Source organism: Geotrypetes seraphini, chromosome 10, assembly GCF_902459505.1.
Source record: "Geotrypetes seraphini chromosome 10, aGeoSer1.1, whole genome shotgun sequence".
Classification (NCBI taxonomy): Eukaryota; Metazoa; Chordata; class Amphibia; order Gymnophiona; family Dermophiidae; genus Geotrypetes; species Geotrypetes seraphini.
Genome location: NC_047093.1, coordinates 17,479,297 through 17,498,970, shown reverse-complemented (window position 1 = coordinate 17,498,970; position 19,674 = coordinate 17,479,297). Strand labels below are relative to the sequence as shown.

General features: G+C 47.2%; 1 protein-coding gene across 4 annotated transcripts in view; it reads left to right on the top strand.

Moving 5' to 3' along the window:
- The first annotated feature begins 19,541 nt into the window (after positions 1-19,541).
- HELZ (helicase with zinc finger) overlaps positions 19,542-19,674 on the top strand; it is a 294,520-nt gene continuing 294,387 nt past the window's right edge. For all 4 annotated transcript variants that reach the window (XM_033960981.1, XM_033960980.1, XM_033960983.1 and 1 more), the window contains exon 1: positions 19,542-19,644. The gene's annotated coding sequence lies outside the window, so the exon portion shown is untranslated. The remainder of the gene's footprint in view (positions 19,645-19,674) is intronic.

Below are 19,674 nucleotides of genomic sequence, written 5' to 3'. Positions count from 1 at the left end.
TTCGGTCCTTCCGGGAGGCATGGACCGGGATTACCTCAGACGCTTGGGTGCTCCGGATCGTCTCCGAGGGCTACTCGCTCAACTTTGTGTCCTCGCCACCGGACAGTCCTCCAAGTTTAGTCCCCTGCAACCGTTCGCAACTACCGACCCTTATAACCGAAGCCAAAGCCCTCTTGAAGCTTCGGGCGGTCGAGCCGGTCCCCAAGGACCAGTGGGGTACGGGGTTTTACTCCCGCTACTTTTTGGTTCCAAAAAAGACCGGGGACCTGCGCCCCATACTGGACCTCAGGAAGCTCAACAAATTCCTGGCCCGGGAGAAGTTTCGAATGCTATCTCTCCCGGTTTTGTATCCTCTCTTGGAGGAAGGGGACTGGATGTGCTCCCTCGACCTGAAGGAAGCATACACCCATGTTCCGGTGCACCCCGCCTGCCGAAGATTCTTACGATTCCAGGTGGGGGACCTCCACCTCCAGTACAGGGTACTGCCCTTCGGCCTGGCCGCGTCCCCACGAGTATTCACGAAGTGCATGGTGGTGGTTGCGGCAGCCCTGAGGTCACGTGGACTCCATGTGTTCCCTTACCTGGACGATTGGCTCATCAAAGCCCCGACCAGGGAGGGGGTTATCTCAGCGACCCGACAGTCTATTACCTTCCTGCAAACTCTCGGGTTCGAGATAAACTTTCCAAAGTCTCAGTTGAGGCCGTCTCAGTCTCTTCAATTCATAGGTGCGGTGCTGGACACGGTGCGCCTGCGCTCCTACCTGCCGACCCAGCGGTTGGAAGCCTTGGTACGGATGAGCCGCCAAGTCTCTCAACTATCGAGGGTGTCGGCCAAGCACATGATGATGCTGCTGGGCCATATGGCCTCGACGGTACATGTCACGCCGTTTGCGAGGCTACATCTGAGGATCCCTCAGTGGACCCTCGCGTCCCAGTGGCGTCAGGAGTGCGACCCGGTGTCTCGCCTCATTTCGGTGACTCCGCTTTTGCGGAAATCGCTGCGTTGGTGGACAGACTCTTCAAATCTGTCCATGGGGCTACTGTTCCGCACTCCGCCTTTTCGCAAGGTCCTGACCACGGACTCCTCGGAGTACGCGTGGGGAGCCCATCTCGACGGTCTTCGCACGCAGGGCCTGTGGTCGGCAGAAGACCGTCGGTGTCATATCAACGTGCTGGAGCTGCGGGCCATCTTCCTAGCACTTCGAGCCTTCGTTCACATATTGCAGGACCAGGTGGTCCTCGTCCGCACGGACAATCAGGTGGCAATGTACTATGTGAACAAGCAGGGGGGAACGGGGTCTTGGCCCCTCTGTTCCGAGGCTCTTCGCCTTTGGGAGTGGGCGGCCTCCAGGAACATCTTCCTCCGGGCGGTCTACATCCAAGGAGAACGGAATTGCCTGGCGGACAAACTCAGTCGACTTCTGCAACCGCACGAGTGGAGCCTACACCCAGCAGTTCTGCGCGAGGTTTTCGCTCGCTGGGGAACGCCACAGGTGGATCTGTTTGCCTCTCCGGAGACACACAAACTACCACTATATTGTTCTCGGATGTACTCGCGGGACCGTCTGGAAGCGGATGCCTTCCTACTCGACTGGGAAGGGAGGTTCCTGTATGCATTCCCTCCGTTCCCTCTGATCATGCGAACGTTGGTACACCTAAAATCGTCCACGGCCACGATGATTCTCATAGCACCTCGGTGGCCGCGTCAGCACTGGTTCTCCCTGCTGCTCCAGCTCAGTGCCAGGGAGCCTCTTCCCCTGCCTGTCTCTCCTTCTCTGCTGTCTCAGAGTCAAGGATCCATGTTACATCCCAATCTACAGTCATTGCACCTGACAGCTTGGTTTCTTGTTCCCTGACCCCTCCGGACCTGTCTCAATCGGTGAGGGAGGTGTTGGAAGCCTCCCGCAAGATCTCGACGAGACTTTGCTATGCGCAGAAATGGACCAGGTTTTCCACCTGGTGTTCGTCCTTTCACCTGGATCCGGTATCAGTTCCGGTATCCTCGGTTTTGGACTATTTATTTCATTTGTCGCACTCTGGCTTGAAAACCACTTCGGTGCGGGTTCATCTCAGTGCAATTTCTGCTTTCCACCAACCTCTGGATGGACGCCCTCTGTCACTCCATCCCTTGGTGACACGCTTCATGAAAGGGTTACTCAGGGTTTGCCCCCCTCTGAAGCCTCCGTCTGTCGTGTGGAATTTGAATGTGGTCCTGGCTCAACTGATGAAACCCCCTTTTGAGCCACTCAACAAGTCCCTCTTGAAATTTCTGACTTGGAAGGTGGTGTTTCTGATCGCCCTCACCTCCGCCAGGCGGATTGGGGAGTTGCAAGCCTTGGTTGCGGACCCTCCTTTCACTGTCTTTCATCACGACAAGGTGGTTCTCCGCACCCATCCTAAGTTTTTACCTAAAGTTGTTTCTGACTTCCACCTCAATCAGTCCATTGTCCTTCCTGTGTTCTTCCCGAAGCCCCACTCCCATCCTGGCGAGACGGCGCTTCACACGCTTGACTGTAAGAGGGCGTTGGCATATTATCTTCAACGCACCAGGCCTCATCGGAAGGTTCCTCAATTGTTTTTGTCCTTCGATCCCAATCGATTAGGGCATCCAGTTTCCAAGCGCACTCTGTCTAACTGGTTGGCCGCTTGCATTTCTTTTTGCTACGCTCAGGCTGGCCTCCCTCCCCCGGGTCGAGTCACGGGGCACAAGGTCCGAGCAATGGCAGCTTCGATAGCCTTTCTCCGATCCACTCCGATGGAGGACATATGTAAGGCTGCCACTTGGTCTTCGGTTCATACATTCACCTCTCATTATTGTCTGGACACTCTATCCAGGAGTGACGGCCGGTTTGGCCAGTCAGTTTTGCAAAATCTGTTTTCCTAAATTGCCATCCTCCCACCTGCCCTGTTTTGGTTAGCTTGGAGGTCACCCACATGTGAGAATATCATGCCTGCTTGTCCTGGGATAAAGCACAGTTACTTACCGTAACAGGTGTTATCCAGGGACAGCAGGCATATATTCTCACAACCCGCCCGCCTCCCCGGGGATGGCTTCCTTGCTAGTTATGGAACTGAGGACCACGAGGTGGGATGCGCCCTCTAGTGGGCGAGAAGGCACGCACATGCGTGGTGCAGTGTGCAAACTTGAAACTTCTATCAAGTTTGCTTGAAAAGCTGTCCGCGCCGGGGCTCCGTAGATGACGTCACCCACATGTGAGAATATATGCCTGCTGTCCCTGGATAACACCTGTTACGGTAAGTAACTGTGCTTTTTTGTTTGTTGAATGATCTTTTTGTAGTGTGAAGCTTTATCTTTATATGATAAAAGGTCACTGTTGTAATGAGTTTTTCGCCATTTGTTTTCTGCCGACCGTACCTGTCGACGGAGGAGGATCAAGTTTTCATTAAACCAGGGTTGGTGTTTCTTGGAAGTAGAGTTAAGAGTAGGTTTATTTTGTTTGACAGATTTAGGAGCTAATGAGTCTAGTAGGGACTTTGTAGCGGTTTCCCAATTAGAAAATTGTTCAGTAATAGATAGTGATGAAAAATCATTGAGATTTAAGTCGAAGGAGGATTGAATGGCAGGAAGAGTTATGGTATTTAGATTACGGTTGATAAAGGAATTGTTTATCGGTTTAATGATATTTGAATGAGTTGGTATGTTAGATTGCCAAATGATTAAAGTGTGATCTGACCATGGTACTAAAATGAAATCAAAATTATAGAAAAAATCGGTCATGGTGGTTGGGCATAATATCATGTCTAAAATATTTCCTGCGGAATGTGTAGGCGTATGAATGAGAGGCGACAGTGATAAATCAGAGATCAGAGTTAAGAGTTCGGAAGTGTTATAGTGATTAGGGGAGTTGAAATGGATATTAAAGTCTCCAAGAATTATAGACTCAGGATATGCAATATTGAATTCAGTTAGAGTGGAGATAAGAGATGAGAGAGAGATTTTAGTTATTGGCGGGGGTGCATAGATAAGGAGAAAGTTAAGAGGAGAAGAGAGTTTGATTGAAAATTGGAGAGATTCAATAGGAAAGTGAGAAAAAAAGGTGGAAGTATTTACCTGGAGAGGAATTGAGGCATGATGTATAATTGCTAGTCCACCTCCTTTTTTATTAGAACGGGGTTGAAAAAATGTTTTATAATTAGGTGGGCAGGCCTGAGTGATGTAAGCATCATCTCCCTGAGTTAGCCATATTTCTGTAAGACATAGAATATGAAGATTGTGTTGAGTAATAATATCATGGATTAGATGATGTTTGTTTTTTATAGAGCGAACATTTATTAGGCCGAAGTTAATTGTAAGGGGGTGGTGGAGTTGATTAAAACAGGGATTGGAAGGGGGATGAAGTGGGATGGAAATAAGTTGCCTTAAGTGAGGTTTGAGTTGATGTTTGAAAGTTATGGATTCAGCATGGCGACGGCCCCAGATAGTTGGGATGGACGACATGGAATTTGAGGTAGTAGATGGAAGACTATAGAAATCAGGTACTGAGCAATGGAAAATCAAGAGAAAAAAGAAATATAAATTGAGAACGAAGTAACACAATCTATGGAGGGAGGGGAGAGCAAACGAGAATGAAATAGAGAGAGGGTTATAACGTGAAGTTAGTAATAAATGAAGGGGCTGCATGAAGGAGCGCATAAAGGAGCAGGACCCTAGTCATTCCATCTGTGAGCCACAATTCTACAACTACATCATAATTGGTCTCTTGCGTGCTTTTATTTTTTCACAACTTTTAGCACTCTTCAACAAACTGGACAGGGGTGGTGTGGATGCTGGAGAATGCAATTTCTGCTATCTTACTGATGTTATCTGTGCAACATCAACTTGGACAACCCCACTTCAGCTGTACTTAGATATGGAATTTTGCCTTTATATATGTCACACATGGCAGGACTGAGGTATCTTAGAACATAAGTGTTGCCATACTAGGACAGGCTGAAGGCCCATCAAGCCCAATATCCTGATTCCAGCTGTGACCAATACAGGTCACAAGTACCTGGCAAGATCCCAAAGAGTAAAATGATTTTCCCAAGTCCATCTTAATAATGGTTTATGACCTTTTTTAATGGAAATTTTGCACACTTTTTTTTAAACCCTGCTAGGATGACTTCACTATGAGGTCTACTTATCTCCTTTATTGTTTTCTTCAATCTTCTCTGTACTTTTTCTAATTCAGCTATACAATTGGGATAACGGTGACCAGAATTGCATAGTATGAGGTGTGGTCACACCATGGAGTGATACAAAGGTATAATAGTCTCATTTTTGTTTTCCATTCCTAATAATTCCTAACATTGTTTTAACTGCCACTGCACACTGGGTGGAAGATTTCACTGTATTTTGTTGTGGGGGGGGGGGAGGAGCACACAGCTGCTGGAAAAGACCTCTCTTTTATACATAGAAATATAATTTTAATATTAATCACTTGTTTGTCAGTTTTAAAATGAATAAAGAATTTTTAAAAAAAGAAATATAATTAAATATATCTGGGAATGAGGTCTTTTAGAGGGTAAATAAAAATGTATGGGGGTGATTTAATCTCATTGTAGATGGATCACGAGCACATGAATGTGACAGTGATGATGGCTTTGCCTGTCCAACTATTTTAGCTGTGCTGATTTAATCTTTAAACATCTTCCAAGTAAGACTCTCGTACAGTGTTTGTTCTTCAGTAAAACATTCATCTACTACAGGGATGTCAAAGTCCCTCCTCAAGGGCCGCAATCTAGTCAGGTTTTCAGGATTTCCCCAATGAATATGCATGAGATCTATTAGCATACAATGAAAGCAGTGCATCCAAATCGATCTCAAGCATACTCATTGGGGAAATCCTGAAATACCGACTGGATTGCGGCCCTCGAGGAGGGACTTTGACACCCCTGATCTACTACAATAGGTGTGACATTGTAGACCAGGGGTAGGGAACTCCGGTCCTTGAGAGCCGTAGTCCAGTCAGGTTTTCAGGATTTCCCCAGTGAATATGCATGCGTTCTATTTGCATGCACTGCTTTCAATGCATATTCATTGGGGAAATCCTGAAAACCCGACTGGACTACGGCTCTCGAGGACCAGAGTTCCCTACCCCTGTTGTAGACAGCAGGGTATTTTCCCCACACTCACAAGCCATGCAGAAGGAATCCACTCTAAGTTTTCAACTCCTCCTTCGACTTGAGAGCTCTGCTGCCCCCTTCAGTTTTTCCTTCTACATGTGAGTGGGGAGTTGTCTTTCTGATCTGCTCTATATATTTCTTTTTTATTTATAGCATTTTTCATGGTTGGTTTTTGTAGCTATCATTGCATTTGCTGCCTGCATGGAGAAGAAGCAGGCTTGGGTCTGCAGCCAGTTAATTCCTTGGAGACCTGTTTGGGCAGCCTGCAGAGATCTTTGTGAAGCTGGGGTCTGTACCCCTCATAGCTTCACTCAATTACTGAGGAGTTTTCCTTCTGCCACATCACTCATGACATTATTGAAGTGGCAGAGGGAAGCACTGGTGGGGTAGGCCACGAGCAACCTATTCACCAAGCTGCCTCTGCCTGCCAGCTACCGCTGCTGCTACTTTAGTATGTCCAAGGGAGGGAGGGGGAGAGGGATGAAAAGTTGCTGCACATGGGGGGAGAGAAGAAGAATTGTTAGACATGGGGTGGAGGAGAAGAAGGGAGAGATTCAAGAGGTAGAAAAGGGTGAAAGGGAGAAATCCTGCTTATGGTGAAGGGGAGGGAGACATGTATGGAGAAAGAAAGAGAAGTGTTGGACATAGGGTGGAGGGTAGGGAGAGATGGTGCACGGGGAGAAAGAAATACTGCACATGATAATGGAGGGGAATAATACAGAGGTTTGACCCATGGCGGAAAGGAAAGAGAGAAATGGTAGACAGTGGGAAAGAAACAGAAATGTCAGATATGGCAGTGGAAGGGCAGGTACAGAGATGGAAGATGAATGGTGAGCACGGAGAAAGAAGAAAATGTCAAATGGCAAGGAGACCCTGGTAAGTGAGTTAACAGAAGACAAACAGAAATCAGAGCTGAGGCTCAACATGCTTTGAATAATAAAATGACCAGACACCAGAAGGTAGAAAAAATAATTTTATTTTCTATTTTGTGATTACAATATGTCAGATTTGAAATGTATATCCTGACAGAGCTGGTGTCAGATAGTGAGTATGAGCTAGGACCTAACAGAGAGAGGAAAAGTCTTTTGTTTACACTAGTGAATGACATAGGGACAAATTTTTCCCCATCCCCTCGGGAACTCATTTTCCCATCCTGTCGAGTTCTTTTCCTGTCCCTGCAAGCTTTATCCTCATCTGCACAAGCCTCAAATACTTTAAAACTGAAAACCTTCTTTGACAACTGAACCTACTTGACTTCTCAGAAAGCACAGTTACTTACCGTAACGGGTGTTATCCAGGGACAGTAGGCAGATATTCTCAACATGTGGGTGACGTCACCAATGGAGTCCCCTAGCAGACGTTTTCACAAGCAGACTTGCTTGAAGACCTTCAAGCTTGCGATTGGCCTGCGCATGCCCCTCCCGCCCGACCTAGGGCATGTGTCTCCTCAGCGTGGCCTCAGTTCAGATAGCTAGCAAAGAAGCCAACCAAGGGGAGGTGGGTGGGTTGCAAGAATATCTGCCTGTTGTCCCTGGATAACACCTGTTACGGTAAGTAACTGCTTTATCCCAGGACAAGCAAGCAGCATATTCTCAACATGTAGGAGACTTCCAAGCTAACCAGAATGGGATGGAGGAAGAATTGGCAATTTATGAGAATAGATTTTGCAAAACAGACTGGCCAAAATGGCCATCACGCCTGGAGAAAGTATCCAGACAGTAGTGCAAGGTAAACGTATGAACCGAGAACCAAGTGGCAGCTTTGCAGATTTCCTCACGCGGAGGAAAGCAATAGACGCCGCCATCGCTCTGACCTTGTGGCCTGTGACTCGACCTGACAGAAAGAGATACAAGCGGCCAACCAGTTAGAAATGGTCCGCTTAGAAACAGAGCGACCCAAGTGATTCAGATCGAAAGAGAGGAACAGCTGGGGAGCAGAACAATGAGGAGCGGTGTGCCTTAAGTAGAAGGCCAGCGCACGCTTACAAGCAAGAGAATGCAGAGCCACTTCTCCAGGGTGAGAATGGGGCTTCGGAAAAAACAGGATGAACAATGGATTGGTTGATGTGAAACTCAGAAACAACCTTAGGCAAGAATTAGGATGGGTACGGAGAACCACCTTATCATGATGAAAGACAGTGAAAGGTGGGTCCGCAACTAAGGCTTGAAGCTCACTGACCCGACAGGCAGAAGTGAGAGCAACAAGAAACACAACCTTCCAAATAAGAAACTTCAAGTGAGCCCGCGCTAGCGGCTCGAATGGGGGTTTCATCAAGCAAGTAAGGACCACATTAAGATCCCAAACCACCGGAGGAGGTTTAAGGGGCGGATGAACATGGAAAAGGCCTTTCATGAAGTGGGAAACCACAGGATGAACAGAGATAGGCTTCCCGTCAATTAGCTGATGAAAAGCAGCAATGGCACTAAGGTGGACTCGAACTGAAGAGGACTTGAGTCCAGCGCCAGACAAGTGCAACAGATAATCCAGGACAGCAGATAAGGAGGCAGACAGCGGCTCCAGCTGCCCGAGTAGCACTCCAGGAAGAAAAGCGGGTCCACTTCTGATGGTAACATTGGCGAGTGGACTCTTTCCGAGGCGCCTCCAGGACGTCCAGCACAGGCTGGGAGAACTGGAACGAGGGCATGAAGTCTCGAGGAACCAAGCCGTTAAGTGCAGAGACTGAAGGTTGGGATGAAGTAGAGAATCTCGACTCTGCGTAAGCAGAGAAGGAAAAACGGGCAGAAGAAGAGGCTCCCTGAAACTGATTTGTAACAGAAGGGAGAACCATGGCTGTCGGGGCCACCGAGGAGCTATCACAATCATGGTGGCACGCATGGACTTGAGCCTGACGAGTCTTCAGAATCGGAGAGAATGGAGGGAACGCATACAGAAATAGGTTCGTCCAGTCCAGCAGAAAAGCATCCGCCTTGAGTCTGAGAGGGGTATAAACCCTGAAGCGGAAGCGGGGCAACTTGTGATTGAGGGGGAACATGAACAGATCGACATCCGGAGTCCCCCAACGAGCAAACACCTGACACAAGGTCAAGGAATGAATGGACCACTCGTGAGGTTGCAGAAGACAACTCAACCTGTCTGCAGACCGCTCGAAGGAATATGTTGCGGCGGATGGCCCAATCCCAGAGCCGCATCGCCTCATGGCACAGGGACCTCATGCCCCCTTGTTTGTTGATGACTGTATAGGGGGTCTCCAGGTTCCGGAGAACCTGGTGCAATGGCAAGTGCAGTGCCTCACGGGGCTGATGATCAACACCCATTTTCGCCAGGAATTCCTGGGTATAACGGGACACAGTCTGGAGGTCCAGGTTCAAGGCCCGACCCATGTCAGAGATGAAACGAGTAAAGGAGGAGTTTCGAGAAGAAGACTCATCCCCTGGAGGAGACTCCGAGCGAGATCTGGGGGCAGCTGAGAAAGAGGGAGAAATTTCCCTCGAATAGTGAGCCGGGGCCTCGGAATCCTGCGAATGGGAGATGGAAGAGGCTTGACTAAAGTATCTGGGGGCGTCGAGGAACGACCCCGTGCAAGGTGGACTGGGGAGGACCCCGGAATCTGAGGAATCGGCTGGCAGATCCTTGGAGAAGACCCCTTAGAGGTTGGCATCTGGCTCGATGGGGAACGCACACTGGAGTCCAACTCGAGGACACGGGTGTGCCTGGAAGGCTTTGCGGTTGGAGACCTGCCCCGAAGGGTCGGAGAAGACCAGAGCTTTTTAGGAGGGGCAAGCCTCGACATAGTAGCGGGCGAAAAGCGGGACCCCATCCTGGAACCTCGAAAAGTCACAGGAGACTCGGGGGATGAAGAATCGCTCGAGGAAACCCGATGAGTCTTAAGGGCACAGCCCCGAGACACGAGAGAAGGACGCTCAGGCTGGTCAGATCAAGGTCAGAGGCGTTGAGGTTGGGACCAGTTGGCTCACCACCGAGGAAAGCTGCGTGGTAAGTATAGCCTTAAGTATGTCCTCGAACAAAGGCACCGAGACCAAAGGCTGTTGGATCGTAGGTGCAGCAGTGCGCTCCTTCGGGGGCGACCTCGAGGAAGAGTATTCCCTACGTGAGGAGGCATGCTTAGAATGATGTCTCGAAGATGCCAACGAGGTGGCACTTACATGAGACTCTGAGGCAGGCTTCTTTGCCGGCACACCTGAGGAGGCAAGAGGAGACTTACCAGAGACTGGAGTAGCAGGAGAGGCCGAGGCACCCAACGAGGGCGCCGAGGCCGAGCTCGAGGCCTGTCCCGCAGGATCCATGGGGCCAAAGAGTTGGAGAATCTTGGCCACCCTCCGACGAAGAGCCTGCGGTTGCAAAGTCGCACAACATGGGCACGACTCAGCGCGGTGCTCCGCACCCAGGCACTCGACACACCAGCGATGAGGGTCGGTGATGGAGATAACCCGGTTGCACTTAGTACAGTTTTTAAACACGGAACGAGGCTGGGACATAAGAAAAAGGACGGCCGCGGCCCCGCGAGGCCAGGCGTCCAGAACAAGACCGGTGAACCTGGTCAAAAATATACAAACGGAGAAAAATAAAGACGCAACTTAACTGAAAGTAACCAAATAAGCCGCGGTGCAAGAGAGACAATGAGATCGCACGAAGCAAGGGAGCAATGCTTCTGGCTCCTTGGAAAACATAGAACTGAGGCCACGCTGAGGAGACGCATGCCCTAGGTCGGGTGGGAGGGGCATGCGCGGGCCAATCACAAGCTTGAAGGTCTTCAAGCAAGTCTGCTTGCGAAAACATCCGCTAGGGGGCTCCGTCGGTGACATCACCCACATGTTGAGAATATGCTGCCTGCTTGTCCTGGGATAAATGACTCTTTCCACTTCTTTCTCTAGATGAAGTTCTTAGACAACAAGGATTTCTCATCCCCCCACCTTTCAAGGACCCCTTTAGTCCCTCCTCTTGACCCCCTTTAAACCCCTCTCTGAATGTTGCCTAGAGCCTGAATAGGTTTGTGCGACACACAAATATTAGATTAGATTAAAATAATAAGTGTTCAAGGCAGAATTTACAGGAATGGGACACTGGCAAAACTTGCGGGGACGGGATGGGGAAATTGAGTTCCTGCAGGGATGGGGAAAAATTTGTCCCCGTGTCATTCTCAAGTTTACACCAAAGCTTTGGCATGGGGTTGGTGAAGAAGTCACAAAATAAACCCGCCATGCCATTTTGAAAAGAAAATGTCCAATTGGGTGGGAAAAGTGAATTGAATAAAAAAATCAGTTCAAAAGATCGAATCGAAAATTTTTTCCCTGAAGTGGGCAGGATTAGTAGCAACAGTACAGAGACTTGTAGAAATTCAGGCCATAGAACCAGTGACGCTCAGAAGATTGGAGACCCAATTTAGATCTCGCGTTAATGAGATCCTGAAGATTCCATGCTTTCGTATGGAAACAGTGCGGTCAGTAAATGTAGCAGTAGATCTGGAGGAATTTGTAGCTTCCTGAATCTTGATGAAAGCCTACCTGCACGTTCTTATGTTTCAGGAGCTCAGGTGGTTCCTGAGAGTTCATGTGCAGGAGTGCCATTATCAGTTCTCGCCACTTCCTGTTTGTCTAACCACAGCACCCCACACGTTCATCAAGGTGAGGGCGGTGGTAGCAGCACATCTCCGAAGGGCAAGATTGCAAGTGCACTCATACATGGACGAATGAGCGAACCGTGAATTTGCAGGGGGGCACTACTACAGTGCTGAAATTTTGGCATGGAAAAGCCTTTTATTGGATACAAGGCACTGAAGTGGGCAGAAATGGCAGATCGGCACAAAAAACACTTAAGCATCCATTTATAGAATAGCACCTCAGTGTTTCTAACTAGATCTGAAAAGGGTGTGTGGCCATGGGCGGGGCATTCTCATTTAAAAAATTTATATACCATTTAAAACTAAACGGTTTACATAATTTACATACACAATGTTAAAATGATGACAAAATAAAAGCAAATACAGTGGAAGCTTGGTTTACGAGCATAGTTCGTTCCAGAAGTATGCTCGTAAACCAAAGTGCTTGTGTATATCAAAGTGAGTTTCCCCATAGGAATGAATGGAAACTCGCTTGATTCGTTCCCCCCCCCCCCCCCCGCCAGCGAATGCCCCCCTCCCACGACATGGCATCCCCCCTGCACATGCTCACGGCCTTCTGGTTTCGCTCTCTCCGAGATTCTCTGAGAATCTCTGAGAGAGCGAGACCAGAAAGCCTTGAGCATGCGCAAATGCTCAAGGCCCAGCCCAGCCAAGAGGGAGGATCTTCAGGCACTGGCATGTCCTGTGCGTTGGTTCTGGTGCCAAATCGGGGTAAGGGATACTGTTTGGGTGCTCGGCGAGGGAGGCCGGATCGCCGGAGGGGGTCCTCGTAAATCGAGTCAAGCTCGGTTTCCGATGCGCTGATTTTGCGAATGTTTTGCTCGTCGTGTAAAACACTCGCAAACCGGTGCACTCGTAAACCGAAGTTTGACTGTACATAATAAAATACATATATAATAAAATGAAAATACATACAATCCTCAGGAAAATACCATAGTGTGGATAGTAGAGGTCATAGATAATTCATCAATTTTAGCTGAAGTAACTGAAAAAAGGTAGTGTTAGAATAGTGTGGATCAACGCTCAACTTGTGCATTCAGCTTTACACCTAGTTGTAGTAGCTCCTCATGTCCACAGTTCTTTGTGGATCATGGCACTATTCTATAAAGGGGGCCGAGCCCAGAATGCCCATTATAGAATACCACTCAGCTCTGAATTTTTTAGTACCATTTACTGAACCAGCCCTATAGCACTTAGGCAGTACCATATAGTAGTGTTCTTCAACCTTTTGACACCTATGGACCAGCAGAAATAAATAAGTATTTTGTGGACCAGCAGTTGAAGAACACTGGGCTAAATCGTGCCCTTCTCCACCCCAGACCCTGCCCCCATGATGGTACTAATTGTAACACCATTTTTTCCATCCATTTTTCATATATACACACATACAATATAATCGTATTAGCAACACATAATGGTTAACCACAAAATTAAAATACACAAAGCACACTGTATGCTTTTCAACATTCATTCCTACCATAAAACAGATAACCTCATGCAAATGCAGGACCAAAAACTAAAAGTACTAATATTCACAAAAAAACACTAAGATGCAAGAATCTGCAAGCAGTACAACCCCTAGAGAAAAACAAACAAATGCATTTCTTTCTGAACAGACAGCAGATGTAAAATCATTAAACAAAAAAAATAAAAGCATTTCCCCTACCGTTGTTGTCTCCCTCCATGTGCCTTGCCTTCTGGCCTTTTCCCCCCCCCCCCCCAGTGTTAGCTTCAGGCCGGTCCATGGTGCGATCAATGCAGGGTCTTCAGGCTGGCTCCCTGAGTGCTGCATTGCACAAAGCTGTGGGAAGCGTCCCGCGCCTCATCTGGAAGCCTTCCCTCTGATGTTGTGACATCAGAGAGAAGGCTTCCGGGTCAGGCGCAGGCCGTGGGTAGGAGCTGCTTCCCTTGGCTTTGTGCACTGCAGCACTCAGGGAGCCGGCCCAAAGACGCCACGCTGATCGTACCGAGGACCAGCGGCTACAGAACAATCTCTTGGGCCCAATGGAGGTGCCGGCCCTGTGGACTGACAGAAAATTTCTGCAGACCAGCACCAGTCCATGGACCGGTGGTTGAAGAACACTGCTGAAAAGAATAGCACCTAGGCTGCATTCTAGACTCCACACTTACTATGGAGCCTCAAATCTCTGGAAGAAATCCCTCTTCACCACAAGACAGTTAAGACTCATCAGACCATACTTTCATCGGTATCTCTTTCCCTGTTTGTACAAATGATGATTCTACCACAACTAGACAACTGTAACTCCGCCTACATGGGACTCAACACCACTCTAGTCCAAAAAAATGCAGCTCATTCAAAACACAGCTGTAGGACTAATTTTCAACCTGAAAAAATATAACTCGGTCTCAGCCTTCATCAAGCAACTGCTCTGGTTACCCATTCCATCATGAATAAAATTCAAAATATCATGCATTATTCCCCACATACTCAATGGAAACTCAATTCTTCTCAATTGCATGATCTACCTCTCACAGAACCCTCAACAGGATACAATAATCTCCCAAGTACAAAAAATCTCCAGTCTAAGAGTATTTTTCACTCCATGCTAACCTTCCGCGGAGTGAAAACTTGGAATGACCTTGCAGAAAAACCCTTCTTTTTGATACCTGAACTTTACAAGAATCTCTCAATACTCCCTTCCTGTTAGTCTGTCTCTCTTCCTTACTCTCCTTTTTTCCTTCCTCCCTGACTCTGTCCTGCTCTTTTTCTACCTTCTCTCTGTAAGTCACCTTGAGCCTGCATAGGTATGTGCGATGCACAAATAGAAGATTAGATATTAGCATGTAACTACCAATTATTAGTACCTGTGACCCCTACTTCTAGATGCCAATTTACAGATTTGTCTCCTTTAGGCTCTCTAGTGCACTGACTGTTAAACTGGTAGAAAATGCCTATATTTTGCACTACAGACAATTTTAATGCAGCTAAATAGTAATTGCTGCTGCTAAGTGACAAGTGGCACTGCTTTTTCTACGTGCCAATGCTATCACCAGCTTAAGTGGCAGGAGCCAGATTCAGGAATCAAACTTGGGTTTACTGAATTTCCCGCTGGGTCAGCCCCACATTAAGCATCTGAAGTAGGGTTATCATATGGCTCCAGGAAAAGGAGGATGGATTGAGACATCTGGTTTTACTTTCATTGAAAGCAACGGAAGTAAGGAGGACAGACTGAGACATCTGGGTTTTATTTACTTCCATTGAAAGCAATGGAAGTAAAACCCAGATGTCTCAATCCGTTCTTCCTTTTATGGAACCATATGGTAACCCTGATGTGAAGTCTTCACTTTGCACCTTTCTACCCCTTTAGAAATATCTTTTTGTAAGAGGAAACAATTGCTTTACTAAATTTTAATAAAATAAAAGATATATATCATGCTTCCATCGGGACCATTTTTTTTAAACGACTAGGAATGCTAAACACAACACGACTTACCCTCTCCCTTGAACAAAATGGTTACTCAGCACCCACAGAGCTAGCACCTATGCTTTGCATATTTTATCTAGCCTGAATCATCTACCTATTTTCCTGTCCTATGATTCAATTTCAGATTGCCTCCATTAGCAAGAAGAAAAGATGAGAAGTGGTTGATTACATCTCCTCAAGGTTGTCAAAAACACCAGTGACTAAAATAAATTGAGGGAGCCTTTCACCAAAGTGCATTAAGCTGATAGTCATGCTGTTACCACACAGCCACCGTAACTATTACTATGCTAGCATGAAAGCATTTGATAAATCATCCACTAACTTCCGGATTCCATACAGGCCATGGAACATCAGATGCTGGACTTTATTGCTGCCTGGATGTCCTACCCTCATCTGAAACTAAATATGTCCAAGACTGAGCTGCTCCTCTTTCCTCCTAAACCAGGGGTGTCAAAGTCCCTTCTCGAGGGCTGCAATCCAGTCGGGTTTTCAGGATTTCCCCAATATATATGCATGAGATCTATTAGCATACTATGACAGCAGTGCATGCAAATAGATCTCGTGCATATTCATTGGGGAAATCCTGAAAACCCGACTGGATTGCGGCCCTCAATGAGGGACTTTGACACTCCTGTCCTAAACCCTCTGCTCCTCTTCCTTCATCTCGGTAAATAATACTGTCATTGTTCCAGTCCCCTCTGCTCTCAACCTTGGAGTGGTCTTTGATTCCAACCTCTCATTTTCTATGCACATCCAAGAAGCTGCTAAGACCTGTCGCTTCTATCTCATTAATATCACCAAAATTTGTCCCGTCCTCTCTGAGCACACTACCCATACCCTTGTCCAAGCTCTTGTAATGTCATGTTTAGATTACTGCAATCTACTTCTAACTGGTCTCCCGCAGTGTCGCCTTTCCTCCTTGCAATCTGTGCAAAACTCTGCTGCACGACATCTTCTACCAACCTCACTATGCTCATGTCACCCCTTTCCTTAAGTCACTTCACTGGCTCCCTATCTGCCATTGCATACAGTTTAGGATCTTATTGCTGACCTACAAGTGTGTTCATTCTGCTGCCCCTCAGTATCTCTCTTCACTTCTCTCTTCTTATACACCTCCCAGAGAACTCCGTTCCTCAGATAAGCCACTCTTAGCTGTACTCTTCTCCTCCATTGCCAATTCCAGACTTCGTTCCTTTCAGCTGCTCCCTATGCCTGGAATAAATTACCCAAATTTATCCATCAATCCCCTTTCCTTGTTTAAAAGCAGACTGAAAACCCTCCTTTTTAATATAGCCTTCAAAACTTAACCCTACTCCTCTGCCCTCCAGCCCAGCCAGCTGATTACACGTTCCCCTTAACTCAGCAGTCTCAAACTCGCGGCCCACAGTCTTATACCCGATCTCGCATTCTGGGCAGGAAGAGAGGCGCTAGCATCAACTGACTTGCAACTTCCTGTCGCGTATGCCGGGTCTCCTGCCTTCATGTATCCAGCAGATACGCAAAGGCAAGAGTCACGGCATACACGACAGTACCAGGAAGTTGCAAGTCAGCTGATGTGGGTGCCTCTCTTCCTGCTCAGAGTGCAAGACCGCAGCTGCAAAATACAGGTACTGCTGGAAAAGGGGAGGGAGGGGAGGGAGAAGGGGTACTGCTGGACAAAGGGAGCAGGGAAGGGAGAAGAGGTACTGCTGGACATGGGGGAGGAAAAAGGAATGAAGAGGAAAAAGGAATGGACCTGGCAGAAAGAGAGGGAAAGGAAAGGTGCTACACACTGGAGGGGAGGGTGAGATGGTGCATGGGGAGAGAGCATGTTGGGTTGGGGGTGGGAACGAAGGATGCCACTGAGGGAAGAGGCAAGGACAGAGAGATAAAGCGTGCAGGAGGCAGAAAGTGTTTAACTCATGGGGAGGGCAAGATGGATGGGGAGGACAGAAAGGAGGGAAGGAGAAATGTAACACTGGGGAAGGGGAAGAGGGCAGAGAGTGAAAAGTTGGACTCATGGAGGGAGAGAGAGAGATGCTGTTTGGTTGAGGGAAGGAGGAGCAGAGAAGCATGCAGAAGGAAGAGAGGGAGAAATGTTGGGACTGGGAGGGGGTCCAGAAAGGAGGAAGGAAAGGAAGATAGACTGCAGGGGGGCAGAAAGGAGGAAGGGAAAGAGAAATTTTATTACACTGGGGGGAAGGAGGGAGATGTCAGACCGTGGAAATAGGGAGGGAAGGAGAGAGAGATAGGAAGGGAAGGTAAGACATGGAAACATAGATTTTGAGAAGAAAGCAGAAAAATGGAAAAACTGAATGTCAAGTTAATGCTAAAGATGGATGCAAGGCAGAAAATGAAGACAGAGAAAGACAGCCAATGGACAAGAAGGCCCTGGAAACATAGATAAAAGCACAGAAAAATATAGTCAGAGGACAACAAAGGTAGGGACATGATTTTATTTTCAATATAGTGATTGAAATGTGACAGTTTTGAGAAAGGAAAGATGTTAAACTTTAACTGTGAGGGCTGCAGAAAAAATAGTTAATGTCTAATTAACGTCTAGTTAAATGTCCCTCCTCACAGAAACTGCCCGCAAACGATCCTACAGTCACTTCATTCCACACCTCTGGAACCAACTCCCTCCCCAACTCAGACAACAGAACTCATTATTAACATTCCGCAAATTGGTAAAGACCCTCCTCTTCAACTAAAGATCCCTCTGTCTCTCCCCCCCCTTAAGCACCCCCCTCTCCTCTCTCCTACCTTCCCCCTAAATTCCAGTACAGTCTTCTCTTAGTCTATCCTCTGACAAACTGTACCTAATCTCACTTAACTGTACTTAAACTACACAACTACCTAATCTCACATAACTGTACTTAAACTAACTACTTATATTTGAACTCTACTCTTAAATTGCTGTATTGCCTGTACTTAAACTCACATCACAGTCTTGTAAGTCCAATCATCCAAACCTGTTACACTTCTTATATGTCTAATTACCCTCAATTGTGTATGTTCACTTGTAGACCGTTCTGAGCTACTGGGAGGACGGGATAAAAATCTAAATAAATAAATTAAAGAAATGACAATTTTGCATGAGGTAAAACTCTTTACAGTTTAGAAATCTTTCCTTTAACTGACTGGAAAGTACGGCTATGACAGTTCAGACCCTGTCGGTAAATATCAGCCCCGATGCTTTGTAAATGGAGGGGCCTGGCGAGGTCATTTTAATATTAATGACCTTGTTAGATTACAGTTTTAATATTAATGACCTCATTGTACTACATTTGCATAGTACAATCGTAGACTGCTAAAAAGCATGGAAAAACCCACTGTGAACCATTTTAATAATCGGGCGGTAAAATCCATCCATTTGACTTTAGAGAATCGGCTTCTCCATGCTCATATTTGCAGTGCTATAGAGAGTTTCCCCCTAACTTATCTAGCCCAGGGGTTGGCAATTCCAGTCCACGAGAGCAGGAGCCAGGTCAGGTTTTCAGGATCTCCACCATAAACATGTATGAGATAGATTTGCATCTCAAGGAGGCAATGCATGCAAATCTGTCTCATACATATTTATGGTGGAGATCCTGAAAACCTGACCCGGCTCCGGAGGACAGGAATTGCCTACCCCTGGTCTAGCCTGTTAATAAGGATGGTGACTAGGCATTGTGTGCTTTACTGCATTTGTCACTGGTATGCAGCACAGATGCTATTTCCAAGTACAATTATCACACAGTACAATGTTTTTCTGTTTAGTAACTATATGGAAAGATACTGTGAAAACCCCAATGGCACAGAGGCTTGGTACTTACCTTGCAATTTAATTTGGGTATTTTACGGATATATAGTACAAAACTTTATTGTACCTTAGAAAAAGGGTTCCTGAGTATCAAAAGAAAACATAAACCTGTAAACATTTTAAAATAGACGACACCTTTCTGTACAAAGTAAATTTAATACAGCTAAATAGTAACGTATGGTACATTTTTATCCACAAAGTTTCAAAGCAATTTGTCATAAATAAGCTCAAAAGCAAACTACCGAGCCTGTGCCCCCCATTTCCTACCTTAGGTCCCCACAATGCACGCAGACGCGGCATTCTTACTTGCTTCCTTGAACTATCTTGTAACACGTCGGACTCGCACCTGCCTACGGGCCTATTTTCCTCTCGGCGAAGGCGCCAACCTCTTTCCAAGGCAGCGCGATATGATTTTCCGCTCAGGAACACCCGGCGAGGGTATTTCCTGACGTCAACGCGGAAAAGCAAGCAGCGCGCTTCTATACCTCCTCCGTCCGATTCGCAGTTCTTTGCACGGAGCCTCTCCGGCGCGCGGCTACTTTCGCAGGCTCGCGGCACGCTCCGCGCGCGCGGCTCGGGGGAGGGGGGGGGAGGAGGAGGAGGAGGAGGGGGGAGAGACTGACGGGCTTTTCCCACAATGCTTTGGGCGACGTTGACAAGTGGATCCAAGATGGCGTAGAAAGTAATGACAGGTAAGTCCCTCCACTTCCCAGATTTCGCCC